Source organism: Schistocerca cancellata, chromosome 1 (assembly GCF_023864275.1).
Source record: "Schistocerca cancellata isolate TAMUIC-IGC-003103 chromosome 1, iqSchCanc2.1, whole genome shotgun sequence".
Lineage (NCBI taxonomy): Eukaryota > Metazoa > Arthropoda > Insecta > Orthoptera > Acrididae > Schistocerca > Schistocerca cancellata.
Window position 1 is genome coordinate 991,137,087 of NC_064626.1, and position 15,480 is coordinate 991,152,566.

At 44.1% G+C, this 15,480-nt stretch overlaps 1 protein-coding gene and 1 non-coding gene across 2 annotated transcripts in view; both read left to right on the forward strand.

Moving 5' to 3' along the window:
- The window catches only part of LOC126088737 (uncharacterized), a 471,473-nt gene that overhangs the window by 442,121 nt on the left and 13,872 nt on the right, over positions 1 to 15,480 (forward strand). The window lies entirely within an intron of this gene.
- On the forward strand, positions 10,320 to 10,395 carry Trnat-agu (transfer RNA threonine (anticodon AGU)). Its single transcript has one exon. It is a non-coding gene; the product is annotated as a tRNA-Thr (tRNA).

Below are 15,480 nucleotides of genomic sequence, written 5' to 3' on the forward strand. Positions count from 1 at the left end.
GCCTGCCTTCACGTTCCCAAGCGGTACAGCATCGGACGACTGTGACACCCGAATGCTCCAAAAATTGGGATATTGCACATCCGACAAGCTGACCACATGGAGACCAGCGATCAGGCCCCCTCAAACTCTGAAGTTCTGATAACGCCGTCTCCAGCGAGTACGCGTCGGTCCGTGTCCTTCACAGTAAACTGTGAACATCTGACGTTGTTCACGTCCCTTGTAGACTCTACCAAGCCTGGTAACAACACTGAACACAAACAACATTAATGCAGTCTGGCGGCCGTTCTTTCTCTCACAGAGAATTGCAACTTTAAATCGTTTACATACCCACTTACGGTGTGTACATGTACAAAGTTACATTAACATCCGACCATGTCTTCTGGGTGCATCATTTTTTAGCCATACAATATAGAATTAGACAAAGATTTTGACTATGTTAAATGGACTACATTCTGAATTTTTGAGGGTAGCTGGGATAAAGGTTATTCACAGCTTGTACAGAAGTCAGACTTCAGGTATAAGAGTTGAAGGAATTGAGTGAGTAGCAATAGTTGGGACGCGAGTGAGACAAGGTTTTACCCTATCCTCGATGTTATTCACTCTGTACATTGAGCAAGAAGTGGAGGATACCAAGGAGAAATTTGGAAAGGGGATTAAAGTTCAGGGAGAAGAAATAAAAAGACTGAGGTGTAGTGAGGCCCTTGCAGTTGTGTCAGAGACAGGAAAGGACTAGGAAGAGCAGCTGAATGGAATGGACAGAGTCTTGAACAGATATTATAAGATGAACATCAGCAGAAGTTAAACAAGGGTGATGGAATAAAGTAGAATTGAATCTGGCGATGTTAAGAGAATTATATTTGGAAATGAGGCATTAAAAGTAGTAGGCGGGTTTTGCTATTTGTGCAGCAAAATGACTGTTGATGGTCGAAGCAGAGAGGATATAAAATGCGGACTGGTAATATCAAGAAAAGCATATCTGAAGGAGAGAAGTTTATTAAGATGTAATATCACTTGTATCAGGGAGTCTGTACTTAAGGTATTTGGGGTGTGACATTGTATGGTTGTAAAATGTGAACGATAAGCTGTCAGATAAGGAGAGAACAGAAGCTTTCGAAATGTGATGCTACAGAAGAATGTTGAAAAATAGATGGGTAGATCTAATAACGGATGAGGGTGTACTGAATCTGATGAGGGAAGGAAGAAATGTGCGGCACAACCTGTCCAAAGAAGGGATCAGTTGTTAGCATACACCCTGAGACTTGAATATAGTAATCAGGTTCAAGCGGATAGAGGATGCGGTGGTTATGCTGAGGTGAAGAGGCTACCAGGGGATAGACTATCATAGAGAGACCTTACGGCAAGTGAAAGAGAGAAAGATTTCAAGAGGTATTTTGCGTGTTTATGATAAATCCCATCCCTCGAAAATTTCTTTTTCTGTGTTACCACAGATGACTTGTCACGACCTCATTTGTTCTAAGACTGCAGTACAAGCGAGATACCTAGTTGCTTCCACCTCCCTGAGTGGAATATAAAGTTCTGAGTAGTGTTCACCAACCTGCAGTCTTCTATAGTTGCTGTGCCTGCACAGAAAACAGCATGTAGGTCGTGAAGCCCTTGTCTCGAGGTTGTAATAAGCTGTTTGCGGGGATCTGGTATTGGCATTGGATAAATAATTAAATTTTGAATTGTTCTGTTTAAAAGGGATAACACTCGCTTTTTATTAACACAATACGAGAAACTGCACAACTATAGCCCACTTTCACAGAGAATTAACAAACTAATGAACTACTTGTTCGCGTAATTTATGTCAAAATAGTTCTCAACTAAATGTCAAAAAACCAGCGATTGCTAATTAAGTTCTTAACCAGTACCGACCCCGGCAAACAATATGTCTGCCCTCCGAGAATGCCGAGCGAGCTTTGGGATGACAGCCGAACCGCCTCGCCATCCATCCAAGTTAGACGCGACCCTATCTCCGAAATGATTCATCTACCTTTTCTGTTAGCAATTGTTTATTGTTCTGCTGGTGATTAACACTTTTGAATTAATTAAAGATAGCCTGCTATTGAGAGATACTTGTATATAAAATGCAAGTAAATTCAGTGTTTAGTTTTTCTAATATTAATAACAAAAGTTTATCATTTTGGCGCTTCTTCCGAACACAGCAGTCAATGGCGGAGGAGCGCCCCAATTTAGACGGTATTTCTCACGATACACGTACCGAATAAACCATCTGTCACCGGTTCATACTTCACACGACATTACGTCATCTTCCCGCTGTTGCTTTCTTAACAGTTCTAAGAAGAGCTTCGTGTAGCTAAATATGGTGGCTGTAAAGTCAGAAATATTACAGTTTTCGGTCTCAAGACCACAACAACATTCTTGGAGTAAAAAAAAAAAAATTCCTAGAAAAAGTTTTGCCACGTGTGAAAATTATGTTCTAGCAGTTATTCTGAAAGCGTAGTCGTGAAGGAAATGATTCGAAAATTCAGTAGATGACTTTCTACAAAAGATGCAAAATATTTTTCAGTCACAGAGTAAGATTTTATGAACCCCAATTGTAGGAAACTAGATTGTATCGCAATATTATCGCTTAACGTGAAATGCAGACCGTACGTTTACTGCTATTGCAACGAGGGGATTACTGCTGGAAGACGACCTAGTTTTCTTGACGTGTTACGGTATGTTACACTTGCAAGTGAACAGTGCTAAGCATGTAAATACCAGGATTTATATTGTGACGAAAATGTTACTGACGATTCCATAGTGCGGTAAATGAAACAGGGAAATATTTTAGTTTCAGGAGTTGTTTGAGTGATAGTGTTTTCAGTTACTTGAGTTGACGATTCGCGTTTCTTCTGTCAGTAGTTCGCCGACGAACTAATCATATTCTTAACGTGAGCGAAAGCAACTCTGCTTAAAATCACGACAGAAGCGCACGAACAAACGTTTCAAGATATGACTGCCAACACCTTGAGAAGACTACTACTTCAGCCTACGAAATATTGTGCGAAAAACTCAGCCGCGAAACCCTAGAACCTGCGATCAGTAGCTGAATGATTCACTTCGAACTGTTAATGTGTAATCACTCCCGTCCTCTACGAGCCATTGTCATAAAGTTCTAATAATCACTGGGAAATAATCTGCGATCGTCGAACGTGAAAATAGTGTTCGTATTCTCCATATATCACCATTCTAAACAACACAATTTTCTCGACGCTAGACGACTTGGCGGAGACCACATTTGCATTTTAGCAATTCGGCAAACGTTCCGTCTCGAAAATCACCTCGACGTCAACCAGAAAATTCTTCATGCGGTGAAAGAGGAAGAAGAAGGCACTGGGTGCCAGCCAGGAGAACACGAGGGGAAGGCAAAATTGATAAACCAAAGAGGTCTTTGTAGCTGTGTTGTGTGCACAATTCACTGGGACTTTGTCATGGAGCAAAAGCACGTCGTTGGACACCACCTCTTTAGCAGATTTAGGTAGTTTACTTGTACGACGATTTGCCCCGTAAGGGCATAATTTGTTAGCGTCAGGCCATAGGAGTCCTAAAAAATACTCAGCCTCACCCTTCGGCTGTGGTGAATGCACGTGTTTCCACTGATTGCTTTGCTCCTGTGTCTCGGCAGCATAGTGTAACACCTAGCACTCGTCAGTGACGATTAGGCAGTTAAAGAATTCATCTAGTTTGACCCGACACGAATGCAGCACTTCCGCTGCTGTCTCGGGTCGGCTAACGGGCTGAACAGCCGGAAACCAGGACGACGGCGACCATTATCATGTTCAAAATGTCGTAAAATATGTTGAAAACTGGTCCTTGACTGTTCTGACTTCTTGCGCTATCAGCTCGATTATGATATGCGACCTACGAGCACTTCTCTTTCGATTCCCGGTGCTTCACAGAGAGACATTCTTACCACTTCATTCATCATTATTCAGACTTTTTGACCACAACTGAGGCTCCTGCGCCACTTCACTGAGCCATGTAATGGTGTAATGTTGCTTCACACTTGTACATGCTTAGAATGGATGGCTGCATCATTTTTGTTCTTCTGATGCAGAAAACTAATTACCGCACAATACTCCATTTTATCAGTAGACGTCGCAGTTTTGTTTGGACTCCTCTAGCGGTGTGCTACGGTACTCTGGTGTGGGGGTTTCATTGTGCAACTGAGCTGCAAATATGTGCATGCGAATTAACACATCAATTAATTATGTAACTTCACTTTTTCGAGATGATAACTCTTTGTAACTCTTTCATGTTGTTTCTTGGTCTGGTGAGTGTACCTGTGTACTACTGTTGTTGCTCGTGAACGCTTTTGGCAAATGTCACAATCACATGATAGTGATGATGACGATGATGGTGAAGAAGGAGAGAAATCTTCAGACTTAAAAGTAACTTAGAGCGTATCCCAAGCGAGTGTTTAGGGTCATTAGTTTTCGCAGTATTTTAAATGACCGAGTGGATAACTTCAGAAGTTCCATGAGACTTTTTGCGAATAATTCTGTTGTTTACAGAGAAGTCGACACGCAATAAAATTGTAATGAAAGGCAGGATGATGTGCAAACGATCGACGCTTAGTGCGTTGGTTGGCAGTTGGTAACCAGTATAAAGAAAGTTCCATTATCGTGTGATTGTACGAATACAGAACAATGACTGGGTGTGGCTACATTCAATAAATATCTACTAGTGTATCTATGTAGAGATTTAAAGTGGGACGCTCAGATAAAATTAATCACAGATAAGACGAATACCAGAGTGAGATTCATCGGAAGAATCTTCAGGAAGTGTAGTCCACCCACAAAGAATGTATCGTACAAAACACTCGTTCGACAGACACTTGGCAAAATTTAGTCAGTCTGAGATCCGTACGAGATAGAGTTGATACAGAACATACAGAAAATCCAAACAGGGGCAGTGCGTTTCGTTGCAGGGGAGATGGTCTGCCAACTGCACTGTCAGGCGCTGCAGGAGACACGTATTGATTGCGTCACGGTGTGGTTTACAATTAAGGTTCCAAGAGCGCACGTCGTAGAAGAGTCAACCAGTATGCTGGTTCCTCCTACGCATAACTCACTAAAAGACCTTGAAAGTAAAGTTAGAGAGATTCTACCTCACGCGGAGGTTGAGAAACAATCGTTCCTCTCACGGACCGTGTGCGGCTGGAGCAGGAAAAGGGGAGAAATGAAAATGGTACAAAAAGCACCAATCGCCACACACCATAAGGTTGCTGGCGGAGTATAGTTGTAGATATATCCACTTGTTTTTTAGTGCGGTGTATGGTACTATTATAAGGTTGGGGTCCTTAAGGGTGGGATGAGAATAGGAAATTGATGGAATTAAGTAGTCGATCGATTTAATCCAAGAATTAGTTTTACAGAAATTCTGAAGGAACTTAACGTGAGAAAATCTGAAAAGAATACGTCGTTATTTTCGCTCAAAGCTGTCCGGTAGTTTTGAAGAACCACGCACTTCGAGCAGCTTGACCCCGTTCCATATCTCTCGGAACGACGATGAGAGTAAGACAAGGAAGAGAAGGACACTATACAAGCTTTATCTGCTCTCTGTTCGGAAGTGGAACAAGAAATGGAGCGGCAGATGGCAGTAAGAAATTCTCCCTACCACGCATTCAACAGATCTTGTGAAATATTTATATAAACTGCCGTAAAAAAGTTTTTCACTGCTGCATGTCTGGGAATGTTCGAGGGCTTTGCATCAACAGGAGTATGAAATAAAACATTGTCTCTAATGAAACTAAAAAATAACTGTACTGTGGAATAAAAGTATAACGATGGCAAATATGAGGGTAGCCTCTTCCAAAGTACGCGTATGAATTTCTGTAAAGTGAAAATTTGTTGCTCGGTAACATTCAATACATGTTTCATACTGCATTCTTACATGCTCAAGCCTGTCCTAAGACTCACTGCAAATTTCTAGCTGGTCCGAGGGATGCGCATCTGGGTTCGTGTCAGCAGACACTGCTGGCTATTCCATTCGGCACACTTCTGCCTCCTGGACGAAGGCGTTCACGGTATGAGCGTGATATTCTCGTGCTTTATCGTTTTCAGAGACTATCCCATTGCCCAAATGTTGACTTTAGGGCTGGACATTAGGTGACAAGAGTCTGTCCCGCTACTGCACATCCATTAAATTACCCTGGATGGTGACGAAAGACGTTCGACATCCGTTTACGATACTGGCCCAAAACTATGGCATGCCTGAGCTGTGAATTGGTAGTTGGTAGTTTCTACGTTCGTCTACGGCTAACATCAGGCGCTAGACAAATCCTGCACTCGTCCGCAAAGAGAATCTAATGCCGCGGCTCCACATTACATATTCTCTTGCCCACTTACTTCGCGTAGCATGTAGTTGGCGGGGAGGGGGGGGGGGGGGGTTTCTTGTTCGTAATGGACATCTAGAGGCTGGATTGGTCGTGTGCGGACGGTTGCGTAATGTTTGTATCCCATTTTTCTCTAAAAACGGAGCTAACTGTTCTGTTGCGTTGTCCTCGGTGTACCTGCTATCTACAATCAACTGGTGTTGTTGACCACGGGCGACCATTACAAGGCAGAATCGATTTGGAACGACTAACGATAGCAGCTGAATGTTAGAATGACGTCTCTGTGGTGTGCATGAACTCTGTGGGAAACTTCCATTGCTATCAACCCTTGTCGTCTTAAGGTGCGTTTGCACCTGTGTGCATTGCGGCTAGTTGCCGTGCTGCTGCACTTTGATCGACACGCAGATAGAGGCGTCCAGTGTGAACATAGGTGTGAATGGTATCACTCGTGTGTACATTCTGTGGAAAAAGCATGCACCTACACGCGTGCATCTACGTGCGAGGGCCGCAAGCGCAACCGCACGGGGCTAGGCACAAGGCGCACGGATATAAAAGCACTTTCATAATAATAGTGCGCACACTGTCTGATCTTAAAATAGCCCTTCGAGACATGTTGAGAGACTGGACAGTGTACACATTTTTCCGCTTAAGACTATGCTAATCATGTCATTCTCGAGCAGTAAAGAATGTCTTTTTGCGGAGTACTTAACTCCTGTGTAGATTTACCGACTGTACGTAATTGATACACACTATGCGATAAAAAGTATCGGGGCACCTGGCTGAAAATGACTTACAAGTTCGTGGCGCCCTCCGTCGGTAATGCTGGAATTCAATATGGTGTTGGCCCACCTTGATCACAGCTTCCATCCTCTCAGGCATATATGCTCACTCAGGTGCTGGAAGGTTTCTTGGGGAATGGTAGCCCATTCTTCACGGAGTGATGCACTGAGGACAGGTATCGATGTCGGTCGGTGAGGCCTGACACGAAGTCTGCGTTCTCCCAAAGGTGTTCTATAGGATTCAGGTCAGGATTCTGTGCAGGCCAGTCCATTACATGGATGTTATTGTCGTGTAACCACTCCGGCACAGGCCGTGCACGATGAACAGCTACTCGATCGTGTTGAAAAATGCAATCGCCATCCCCGAATTGCTCTTGAACTTTGGGAAGCAAGAAGGTGCTTAAAACATCGGTGTAGGCATGTGCTGTGATAGTGCCAGCCAAAACAACAAGGAGTGCAAGCCCCCTCCATGAGAAACACGACCACGCTATAACACCACCGCCTCCGAATTTTACTGTTGGCACTACATAGCTGGCAGATGACGTTCACCGGGCATTCGCCATTCCCACATTCTGCCATCGGATCGCCACATTACGTACCGTGATTCGTCACTCCACACAACGTTTTTCCACTGTTCAATCGTCCAGTGTTTACGCCCCTTACACCAAGGGAGGCGTCTTTTGTCATTTACGGGCGTGATGTGTGGCTTATGAGCAACCGCTCGACCATGAAATTCAAGTTTTCTCACCTCGCGTCTGACTGTCATAGTACTTGCAGTAGATCCTGATGCAGTTTGTAATTCGTGTCTGGATATATGTCTGCCTATTACACATTACGGCTTTGCCTATTACACATTAAGACCCTATTGAACTGTCGGCGGTCTGTCCGCTTTTGTGCTGTACGTGTGCCTTCACGTTTCCTCTTCACCAACACATCGGAAACAGTGGACCTAGGGATGCTTAGGAGTGTGGAAACCTGGCGTACAGACGTATGACACAAGTGACACCCAATCACCCGACCACGTTCGAAGTCCGGAGCGCCCCATTCTGCTCTTTCACGATGTCTAATGACTGCTGAGGTCGCTGATATGGAGTACCTGGCAGTAGGTGGCAATATAATGCACTTAATACGAAAAACGTATGTTTTTGGGGGCGTCCGGATACTTTATCATAATTGTCTTCGATACAAATGGTACATTCAACGTTTGTTTTAATCACGACACGATATTTTCGATAGGACTGAGTGAAGTGCTTCGCGGCGCAAGTTCTGTGCACAGTGGACGTTGTCCTCCGGCGTCCGTAACATTTCTGTTTTGGGCTTTTGCCACCACGTTTGATCACCAGAGGCAATCTACAATAGAACCGATCCGATCTCGAATGGTCCGACTCCCTGGGCAGTCCAACCATGCCATTTCCGTTGTTGTTTGTTTGGACTTGTCAGTGACTCATCACCTGCGATATGGATCAGTAGGCAGTTCGATGAACCCTCTGCCAGGCACTTAAATATGACTTGCAGAGTATCGATGTAGATGACCGATGATAGATGCGGTAGTTTGATCACTTTTGGTACAAAATAATTTGTTCCTAAGTCAATCAGTAAATAAGTGCACAGAAGTTTTGTAAGTTAATGACAGTGTTCTTACTGCATATTACAGTGTGTAAAACTAAATTATGGCATCAACTAAACGTAAATATGTGACACTATCTTTGGCAGAGAAAATGAAAGTACTTGTAAGGACAGACAAAGGCTTGTCTTTTCAAGACATTGCAAGTCAGGTAGGGGTTAGCATAACAACTATTGAAGACGGAGAAAAATCTCTTGCTGCACAAAATGAGTCAGTTGTGTGTCAGTGGAGTAGTGTAATTAGGTATGTAGAGTTGTTAAACTTTCACTCATAGTAACAATATCTTACCGTACGATACAGACATGTTTACGATACAGGCACTACTCTAAGTTGTCACTGTTTTAACAGGGAACAATATTTCAAGCAGTAATTTCAGTTGAAAATCAAAAGTTGTAGCGTACCGTATTGTGATGTTACGGGTCAATAAGTGTTCCTCTGATAATACGACGTATTTTGCTTTCCGACCATGCTCCCATTCCCACAGGGGAAGATTTAGCGACCTTCTGCTGTACTTATTTTCTGAGGTATTGTCTGGAATGGAAATCTGTGTAAACAAATTATTTCGCGAAGACACATCAAGTAATTCCGATTCTCCCAGAGAACATTCTGCAAGGACGCTCCGCAACACGGAACGTGTGTTTCAAGGTTAGACATAAATAGGTGTGCATTTCCAATACGTGCTGCGAAGGCGTCACATTCCACTCGAGGAGAAAAAAAAAGGTAATAAACACAGCTCCGTGTGTTGATTGGTGCCAAACTTGTTAAAGGAAGCCGTGCGCGATGCCCCGGCAGGTAGGGGCCGTGCAGCATGGGAAAGGTATGTGGTCCATCAGCGGCGCTGTTTTCCACGCGCCTGCCGCGGCAATCTCGCGGTTAGCCGATTGCTGCGAGCCGTCCGACCGCAAGAATGCCGCACCGCCTGCCCGCCCGCCGCCCGCCGCCAAGTGCGTGAACTGCGCGGGCGGCGCCTCCAGCAGCGAGTCGTACGACAGCCACTTCGCTATGGTTTTGCGTTTGGTGCATACTTCGTAATACGCTGCTGCATTTGAAGTTTATCTAACATGTTGAATTTTTCTGTAGATTTGGGTGGAGACCTCTGTCTCTCACCAATCTCGATATTGTAAAACTGATCATGTTTAGCAAACTCTTTTGCGATCGTGCGCGCCAGCGATAAAGGCAGAATAAAATATGAACAACAATCCCCATAGCCGGCCGTTGTGGCCGAGCGGTTCTAGGCACTTCAGACTGGAACCGCGGGACCGCTACGGTCGCAGGTTCGAATCCTGCCTCGGACGTGTGTGATGTCCTTAGGTTAGTTAGGTTTAAGTAGTTCTAAGTTCTAGGGGACTGATGACCTCAGCAGGTTAGTCCCATAGTGCTCAGAGCCATTTGAACCACAGTCTCGCCTAGCGCCACTATCCGCTATCCCCGTCCATGTCCTTCAAGCTCGCTACTTTGAAATTCCCACAGGAGGTTGAATGTATCTGTGCGGATGCACTGAATGCTGTGGAATTATTGCCTGTTGAGGCGAATCAGTTATATGGATGGGTAGTGTCAGTTCTTTGGCACATGTGTCCTGGTGGCACAGTGGTTAACGCAACTGCCTAGTAAGCAGGAGGTCCCGGGTTCGAATCTCGGTCTGGCATACATTTCCACTCGTCGCCACTAATCACGCATAAAGTCCCGCTAAAGCTGACACCAGTAGTTAAGGCCCTTTCTTTTCCTTTGCCACCCCCCGCCTCATTCAGTTTACTGATATGTACCGCATCTGCGGATTCCGCGTGCTGTCTATCCGAAAGAAAGGACATCGCGCTTTCATTTAACCCATTGGCTTTCACAGCCGGCCGCAGTTTTTAAACCTGTTATTACATTGCCGACTGTGAGAAAAGCCGAGCAACTATAGTTTCTTCTTAGTGTTTTATCTTCCTTGTTAATAGATGGCTAGACATTTTGTATACCATTGGACAGCTGAGAAAACGATCTGTTTAGTGGTGTGTAAAGCACTCGATTTCTTTCCATGTTTTGCGAATCGTAAGCAGCCGTTTTCAGGTTTTGCTAGGTCTGCGCCTCCCACCCCCAGTCCCCTTCCCGAATTCCATCAAGAAAACATCCTCCATAAACTGGCTAGTGAGCAAAGCAAGGAAGTCGAAAAGTAATACACGCCATGACAGTGAGAAATATGTAGTGGCGTTGCACGCGGCTGTATTTTTTTGGGATATACCACGCCCACCAACAAAAACTTCTGAAACAGTATTATCTTCACTCCTTTTCAATACATAGTGAAGGAAGATTTATAAACAATTCCTATAAAAATTATATAATTTTGAGAAGAGTGTGGAAGACAAAGTGTGCCGATTTTCGTAAATATAAATAGTAAATACAGGCTCGACTATGGGGAAAAGTATCATCGAGTCAGTACGTTAATCATAGACGCAATACTTATCCCTTTTTTTAGGTGAGGCAAATTTATTACACCCAATTCAATCTTACACTGGTGACGCGACCTTAGTCTCCTGTTAGCGACAGTGCTGCTGGCGATATCCGCTGTCGGCTGTTGTCGGCGGCGTGAGTGACGCGCACGTCGACGGCAGAGGGGCGTCGCCGTGGCCGGCGCCGGCGCCGTTCGGTAGCCGTGCTACGCGGTCCACGCCCATTATTAATGCGGCGTATATTATGTCGGCGCGGCCGGCTCTAATTAGCATTCCGTGATTACCACCTTTGCGCGCTCTCCGTGTCTGCCGCCTCGGACCCGGTAATTGGATTTTTCCTTCTAAGGCAATTGACCACGTCGTATTACAGTTTTGATGAAAGTCGACAGTCGTTTAATATATGTAATTCTGTTTGTTATTCTTTGAGCCCTGCTTAATCGTAACTGTAATTCATTTAAAATTTATTTCATAGTATACGAGTTTATTTCCCTAGCCGTCCGTCCTTGTCTGAGAAGAGTGGGCGTCTTCTGGATATTCTGTCATAGTTCTTCATCAGGAGAAAGCGCCTATAAAACTAGACTGCCCTGGCAGCGAGTAATTTCGGCCACGTGATTTTTATCCTCCTGGAAACGGGAAGCTTTTAAGAGCCTACAGAGAATTTAAACCAGTCCCTGATTCTTTTCTACCAGTTTGTAAACACCACAGTTTTGAGTGTCTCGAGGTCCTGGGTGAGTTTCAAGCTTTGTAATACTTGCAGGTATATGGGAAAAATGAGTGTTAATGACAGCAATGTCTTTTTTAATACCGGAATCATTAAAATTTTCCTAGTGCTGACAAGCTGCCAGAGCTTCTGCATTATCGAAGTCGTTTACTACCCCTCTATTGGCCTCGAAATTTTCATTGTAAAACAATACAGCTTCGACCCACACACCCCAAAGAGTTACCACTGGTTCTGGAGGTAAAGGCACATTTGATAGTTTTTCTTTGTAGGTCTTGATGCGAGCAGGAGCCGTTAGAAACACTTTCTCTTTGTGGATGAAATAAGTTCATTTACATTCACAAACGTGGAACGTACTTCAGCAAGGCGATGTATTCCACCAGCAAAGCACGCCACATGAAACAAATTGGGATAAAATACTCGGAGGGATTTCGTGCTTTGATCACATAAGGAGCAGCGTCTGAAATAAACACAAACACCCTTTCATCTGCAAAAGATTCTGCAAACATGTTTCTAATACCCTCATTAACAAATCTGGCGATCGTAGAATGATTTACTTTTTCAAGTTGGCCGGCCGGGGTGGCCAAGCGGTTAAAGGCGCTACAGTCTGGAACCGCGCGACCGCTACGGTCGCAAGTTCGAATCCTGCCTCGGGCATGGATGTGTGTGATGTCCTTAGGTTAGTTAGGTTTAAGTAGTTCTAAGTTCTAGGGGACTGATGACCTTAGAAGTTAAGTCCCATAGTGCTCAGAGCCATTTGAACCATTTTTTCAAGTTGTTTACAGACCGCTAAATAGAAGAAGAGAATGAAGAAGAAGAAGAAGAAAAAGGCTTCTCTTTTAAAGCACCAACAATTAAATTTGCAATGTAACGGCCACAAGTGTTGGTAATTTCAACTGAAATCCAGATAACGCTGTCCGTAAGTTCATGTCGTATTTCTTCCAGAACATTTACGTAAATTGTCGGTATGTAATTTTTACGCAATGTTGATTCATCTGGTCTATTTTGATCTAAGCAATATTTGCGCAGGAAGCCTTTGCGGATAGGGTTTGTAAGTTTGTGAAGAGTAATATTTCTTGCAACGAGTTCTTGTTGTCGTGGTCCTTTCTTTTGCATTCCTGCGATATGAAGACTTGTCTTGACATGCTGGTCTATTTGAAACTTTTTTTTTTTGCACGAAACGTTTTTCTCGGAAACTTGGCTATATAAAACAATTCCGTCATATGTGAATGTTCCAACATAGTCAGCTATCCACGAAATGACGTTTCTTTCTTCGGGTGGCATGGCGCACAATACGCTACCCGCTACACGTAGTAAACACGTACAGCTGTATACAAGTAAATAGAAAGCTCAACTGAAACAATGGACGCGCGACTAAAAGCATGCAGAGTTTAATGTAATTGTTGCGTACGCGTAAGGTATGACAGCGGAGGGGATTAACCGGGGGCGCGGACGCAGGAGCATTGACTCTGCCTGTTCCTGTTCCTCTTCTGTAATGATTTTGCTAGGCAGTGGCCTCTCGGTTAGCGATTGCACGCAGTTGTAGGTCTCGGTCAATCTGTAACACATCAAAACTAGATCGAACTAGAGATCACCCGTTTTATAAAATATTGTAAACATGAGCGAAAATATGCATCGTCAATAGTTTTTAGTTAAAATATGCCATAACCCGTGACAAGGAGCCAAATACGCAATTGCATATGCAACATACTAATGCATATAATCCGGTATCTAGTGATTACTGACCCTTGTTTTATGCTCGATGTGCCATGCCAGTTTGTAAACTTTTTTTAAATTACCATATATACAGGGTGTTTCCGTAAAAGCGTGCAAACATGTAATAGGATATAAAGGGTGCTCCACTGAACAATTTTACGTAGAGTACCTAGGGTCGAACAAGCCAGCGTAAGGAGACAGTAGGAATTAAATCGCATTGCTGTGTACTTTTTTATTTACATTAATTACAGTTAACTGCAAATACCGTCATTGACACAATGAACGTACCATTTGTTCTGCATCTTACAAAATGTGCTGAAATTGACTGCCATCAGGCTCAGTGCAATCGGCGAACAAGGTTCTGACGCACCCTGACAAATATCCCTGGTGTGTTTCGAATCACATGACAGGCAGTTACAATTCTAGCAACTAATTCCATCACCGTATCCACTGGTGTCTCATACACTTCCAGATATCCCCATAAGAAATAATCAAGAGGATTCCGGTCAGGTGACCTCGCAGACCGTGGAAGAGGACCTCTTCTTCCAATCCAGACACCAGGAAATACAGCATTAAGATGGTTGCAGGCACGCACACTGAAGTGAGACGGTGCACAGTCATGTTGTATCCACATCCTCTCACGAACAGACAAAGTTACGTCCTCCACCAACTCAGGTAGAACTCTTTGAGTATAGGTGGCCATTCGGCCGGCCAGGTAGAAGGTGGCCCAATGTGATTGTCACCTACAGTGCCGGCCCAGATATTCACAGCAGAAGGTACTTGATGTTGTGTCTCAAGCATGGCGTGATGTTTTTCTGCTGCTCGAAATACCATCACGATCAGATGAGGCCTCCTCAGTAAACAGCACGATTTGGAGGAAACCTGGTCGATCAGTCCATTGTTAGAGCAACCACTGACACAATGGGACCCTTGGTGCAAGGTCAGTCAAAAGCATTACATGGACTAGTTGTGGGTGATGTGGGTATGCCGGCCGAAATGGCCGTGCGGTTCTAGGCGCTTCAGTCCGGAACCGCGTGACCGCTACGGTCGCAGGTTCGAATCCTGCCTCGGGCATGGGTGTGTGTGATGTTCTTAGGTTAGTTAGGGTTAAGTAGTTCTAAGTTCTAAGGGACTTACGACCTGAGCAGTTGAGTCCCATGGTGCTCAGAGCCATTTGAACCATTTTTTGATGTGGGTATAATGGTTGTTTGTGGAGTACTTACCACACGCTAGTACGTGTAGCGCCCATTTCATGTGCAGTCCGATGAGTACTTAATAGTGCGATCCGCTGCAACACGTTTCAGAGCCTCCTTTTCAAAATCGGCTGTGCGAGCGGCCCTCGTGTAGCCAGATCCTTCATTTCTTCTTTCCAATGAACAAGCCAGGAGGTAAAGAATGTAAATGGTTTCACTCGCATTGCCCTGTTTGGGAAACTAGCAGAATATAATATTTTCGATTTATCTTCTGAGGACAGAACTCCGCTAAGGTTAATCATATGATACGACGATACTTTGTCACCATTCACAACAGCCATAGTCGTAAAAAAAAAAAAAAAAAAAAAAAAAAAAAAAAAAAAAAAAAAAAAGCAGTAGACTACTTGTGTTGTAACACTGTCCGTGTGTGAGTTGGTTTTACTTCATGACCCTATGAATCATTCTTGTTGAAAATATGCCTTTCCTGGCGCATCTAACAATCATTTAACAAACGTTCGCTGCCGTCGACCGCGTGGTCCTGCATTTCGGAGCGCGCCGTTTCGCTCGTTGACGTTATTCCACCAATGTCGATAAAGACCTTAGGCTGAAATGTATAATTAAAAAAAAAAGACATGCTCTAGACGATCACTTTGTGTTCCCTACGGCAGTTGGAAAAGG